General features: G+C 35.3%; 1 pseudogene; it reads right to left on the bottom strand.

Annotated features, from left to right (window-relative positions):
* Window positions 1-1,444: 1,444 nt before the first annotated feature.
* Window positions 1,445-1,562, bottom strand: LOC149164179 (5S ribosomal RNA; annotated as a pseudogene).
* Between the last annotated feature and the right edge of the window lie 4,023 nt (window positions 1,563-5,585).

The raw sequence follows: 5,585 nt of genomic DNA on the forward strand, positions 1-5,585 counted from the left end.
GTTGGAAGAACCAGGACTATCTATCAACTTTTTCTTTTTAGTCATTTCCGCATATGAGGGTGGAGAAATGACACCTGCTAGAGGATACTGATTTTCCTGTTGGGTTGCATCTACACAAGGGATTTCTGTAGTGGCTTCTCCCGCTTGTTGCTGAGGTCCTGAGTTTATTTCTGCTTCTGCTGTCTGTTCCATATTCTGTTGCACCTCTCCCTCTTCATGTTCTAGTTGGTCATCTGGAGGGATTAGTGCAGCAAAAGGATTTGAAGAGATGGTGGCATTTGTTGTGTCCTGATATTTGGGTAGGCTCTTCCCAACGGAGGGTCCTCTGTTCTCTGGATTCCCTCCTTTCCTTTTCACTCTATTAGTCTGTTTTGATGTGCCTAGTTTCTGGGCTTGTGTCCACTGATCGCCCTTATCTTTTTATGTTTCTTCCTCAGCTTTCTTCTTGCAGTTTCAAGCAAAGTGACCATAGCCGTGACAGTGTCGACACTTGAAGGGAAGTTGTTCATAATCAAGTTCTTGAATGTGAGACCAGCCAACTATGGTAAGCTTAATAGCCTCAAGAAAACCTGTCTCCAAATCAACTTCAACACATATTCTGGCACACGAGTATTGTTCTCTCCTTTCAGCCCTATTAATGTATTTTCCTAGTTTGTTCCCAATTGTTTCCATGGATTCCGAGTTCCAGAAATGAAGTGGTAGGTGGGGTAACCTTACCCAGACAGGAACGGCTGAAGGAGTATCCTGGGTAGGATCAAAGTCCAACATCCATTTATTCAGATAGAGCCCTTAGGGGCCCATGAAATATGGACCGTTTCGAAAGATAAGATCTCTATCTTCTGTTGATTCAAAGACAAACACATAATGTCCTCTGCCTACCAGATGACTTTAGATTCCTTCAGAGACAAGGGGCCTTCAGTTTCTCTGGACCCATCCATCAATGGCTTTGGGAGAGGGCCAGAGGCCCGTAAATTTCCCAATAAGCCCGTGTTCTGCTAGATTCAGCGCAGTTTGGCACGGGTGTTCTGCTGGCAGTTCTACAGAGGGGATGGATTCAGCTTTCTTAACAAACTTCTGCTAGTTCGGGGTTGCTTTCCTCTTGCCACAGGAAGCTACTAGTTGTTTGAAGGCAGTGATATCAGGAGGAAGGGGAGGCCGAGGGACCCCTCCGGCGTCCATACTGGAGGACTCAAATTTTTACCAGATGAAGAGGCTAACCACGTAGAGATTCCTCTACTCTCTTTCTGGTTGGTCTCGACGGCAAGAGGCTGCCAAGGGAGGGTTCTACAGAATAATCAGTGGCTAGGTCAAGGATGAGTGCGCTCCAAAGCTCTCTCGCCTCAATATTCAATTTCACACCAACAACTAATCCTTGTTTTGAGAGCCCATCTACCACCAAGTTACGCTCCCTGTAGACATGTGAAAGGGATATTTTAAAGGGGGGAAGGTGCAACACTAGGACTTCTGGGAGGTCACCCATCCCAGTACTACTCTAGCCCAAGCATGCTTAACTGCGGAGTTCTGATGGAATCCGATACATTAACCCTGGTATGATCACACCCAAATTTAATCATATTTTTAAGGAATTTTTGTTAAATATAAATTTTACAACATTTTTTTTATTATTTAACTTTGTTTCAAAACGTCTTAATTCATGATTGGAGTAGACTTAATTCATGCTAAAATTATTATAGATTTCAATATAATTAAAGTTTACATTAATTTGACAAATTCAAAAGAAAGAAACCTCTACATGGAATCTAAAAGCTCAATTTGTTTAAAAATAAATCTACTTGATATTTAATTAAGAAAAATGGTTAAAAGGAGAAATTATATCTACCTTCAATTTAAATGTAAATTCTATTTAGTTTTATTTTTGCAAATAAAAATATACAACGTCTTTTTAATAGTATTTAGGAAGTTTTATATGACACAACATAATTACATAAGCTTAACAGGCAATAACATTCAGTCATTCCAGAGTTTGGCACTTGTAAGGACTCCTGGAAGAATAATAATACACAATAATACACCGGGAAATGTAGTGTTTAAAGAAGAAATTCATAAAGTAATTTTTGAATTTTTTTTTTATAACTAATTTTCAAACTACAAAATATTTTATCAAAAGAGACCAAAGTTGTAAAGATGATTTTTTTAAACAATGGTGTATGTATTCCCTGAAAGCATTTGGAACATTATCTTGGAAGATTAATACCTAATATAAGTGTGATTCAGTGTATCAACAATTGCTATTGATTCCAAATTGTTGAGCCTCCATGTAATCCAAGATACTTAGAAGCCTCGCATTCATCTTTCCATGAATCTAGAGGAAGAGACTCACATTTGCCTTGAATTTGTATTCCTATAAACACTTAGACTTCCAAACTTGAGAAACACATTTGCAACTATTGAAAGGAAAAGGGAAGCTCCTCAATTTCTTGAAGGAGAAAGTCATAATTTTTTAAGAAAAATCAATCTATCAACTTATCATAATATTAAAATAACATGTATATTTAACATTTTAAAAAAAATCAAACACACTAAATATGAATGAATTATCAAAATTTGTTTCATTAAATAAAAATAATAACACTTTTTTATTGCTTAAATAATTTTGAGCAAATGAATCCCTTCATAAGCTAAATATTGTACAAATGATTAAATATATTTGCCTACACTCCCTAAATTTTATTTACACATAAGAAGTCTTTTTTAGATAGAATATAAAATAGATTTAACAAAACTTGTCCAAAACCAACTAACAAACTAATATATTATTAATCTTTTGAAAAATTGGAACCTTTTCATCTTTCAAATATTCAATATAATTTTATTAAAACTATTAAATTCAAAACTATTAAATTCAAATAAAATTTTAAAGTACTTTCTTTTGTCAAATTAAAAATTTACAACATTTATTTACATAAATTTCTCCTTCATCCCAATGTCTCTATAAACTTTTCCATCTCAAAAATTAAATGGGTAGATCTCAAAAATTAAATTTTAAGATAGCTCTTTGCGACAATCCATACATGCTTAAATGCAAATTCGAATCCATACAAGCTTAAATGAAAATTCAAATCCAGTAAGGCAGCTATGGTTGAGATGGAAAAGTATATAGAGATGTTGGGATTAATGCAAAGTTTATGCTCTGCAGATCTTGTGTCAATTCCAAAGCATTTGACTTCAACTCAAGCATGATGCTCCTATGGTTATTTATCATTAGTGTTAGAATTTGGATTCCTCTTTTATTGTTAAACATTTTTTTCAGAAATTTCGATCGTTTGAAAAGCATACTTTTTCGGCACTGGGTTAATCTCGTGGGTCCATCCCCTTTCCATTAAGCTTGCATGCATTAAATAGTTGCCCACCATTAACTGACAACTTCCTTCCGTGCTCAATTTGAATGTGATCCTCTACATGCCACACTCAATTCTGAATCTACCGGAATCCCCAACAGCACGTTACTTACACAGAGCACACCTCTGTATCCCTGCTTGACCATAGCATGGACACAGACGAAGACCGACTGAGTGCGGAACCAAATATTACACAGCCTCTTCATGCATGGATTATTGATTTAGTTTCTAGAATTTTGATTAGCCATGACTCTCACATACCCTTCTTTATCTAATGGACAGTTGGGGGGCCTACTCCAACTGTCCAGGGATTTTTTCTCTAACACATGCAAGGATGATGCTATGTAATTCCTCTTTCGAGACTGTTGTGCCCAAAGTATCATTCTCATACTCTTGTATCAACAGGGAAATTGATTAATGAAGTCCATTCTTGGAACGAGAGATCTTTGGCAGGGAGAACGGAAAGCAACCTGTTCAATGTCCCACTGCGAAGTGTATAATGTATTCCCTTCATCATGGATGTTCCAAATGGAATTCGCTTTCCTCCTCATGGAAAAATTTTGAGTTCTTATCTCCAACCAAGCCTCTTTTTGTGCTTTGTAAATTAGTATTTTCTTGGCTTCTAGGTCCAAAATCTAGTGTTTACCAAGTTCAGAGGAGAAAGATGGATCATCCGGATTGAAGAGAGTGGCTTCAATGTCATCCAAGTTCTGTGATTCAACTTGTTTCTGAGTCATAACCCACTTATGAACCTCCCTCTTCAAGATTTTAAGTTTGCAGCAAATTTTTTCCATAGAATTCATACTCACCTGGTAGGAAAAATAGCAAACATAATGATTAGAAAAATTGCCATACAAAAATATGTGGATCTAGGAAGTCCAATTGTGAAAACATATATCAATGGAGTTGAAATTCCAAATACATTGATTGACTTAGGGGTATTAATAAACATTATGAGCAAACAAACTATGGAGTAACTCAAGCTTCCTAATCTTCTTTACACACCTACTTTACTGCAACTGGCAGATAGATCAGTAATCAAACCGAATGGAGTGTTAGAAGATATTTCAATATTCTTAGATTCTTGGGAATATCCTATTGATTTCATGATCTTAACTCCCAAGAACAGTCTAGGAGGACATCCACTCATATTAGGAAGACCTTGGTTGCCCACAGGTGATGCTTTTATTAGTTGTAGATCTAATGACATGTATATTTCTGATGGTAATTCAACAAAAAAATTCACTCTATATCCTCCAGCAAAAGCAATCACAGAAATAGATGACAAAGAATGGATTGATGATGAAGATGATATTCAACCTCTCTTTACTATTTTAGTTATTAGTGAAGATAGTCAAATTTTAAATACATTAGAAAATTTTGAATCATCTTCAGAATATGACCATGAGAAATTTCAAGAAAAATATAATGTTGAATATTTGTCATCTAGGCAGATGTCTCTCTATTCTATGGAAGCTTTTGGTAGCTCTAAAATTGAAATTTTTCCAAGTAGGACATTGAACATAAACAAAAACTTGGAGAAACTACAATAAGAAGAGCTAATCAAAACATTACAAAAACATTCTGCTTCATTTGCATGGGAATACACCGACATGAAAGGCATTAATCCTAAGACTTGTATCCATCACATCTACATTGAGAAAAATTGTAGACCTATTAGACAACCTCAGAGAAGGATGAATCCAAATCTTAGAGAGATTGTGAAAGAAGAGCTCCAAAAATTACTAAATGTAAACTTCATTTACCCAATTTCAGATAGCCAATGGGTTTCTCCTTTGGTAATTGTGCCTAAAAAGAATGGTAAATAGAGGGTGTGCATTGATTATCGAAAACTGAATAAAGCAACCCTAAAATAATTTTCCTTTTCCTTTTATAGATCAAGTTTTAGATACATTATGGGTTATGCCTACCGAGTACTTCCTTTTGGGTTATGTAATGCACCTGCAACATTCCAAAGAGCAGTACTAGGGATTTTTATGATCTAATACATGATTGTGTAGAGGTATATATGGATGATTTTACAGTCTATGGGAATACATTTGAAGAAGCTTTGGAAAATTTGCAAAAAGTTCTTAAAATATGCAAAGAAGCAAGCCTTTCACTAAGCCATGAAAAATGTTTTATGATGTTTACAGAAGGTATTATTTTAGGACATCACATTTCAAGAGATGGAATTAAAGTTGACAAATCTAAAGTTGAAGTCAT

Source organism: Pinus tabuliformis, chromosome 5_1 (assembly GCF_031772625.1).
Source record: "Pinus tabuliformis cultivar Carrire ecotype Pingquan chromosome 5_1, CPIR1, whole genome shotgun sequence".
In the NCBI taxonomy this organism is placed as follows: Eukaryota; Viridiplantae; Streptophyta; class Pinopsida; order Pinales; family Pinaceae; genus Pinus; species Pinus tabuliformis.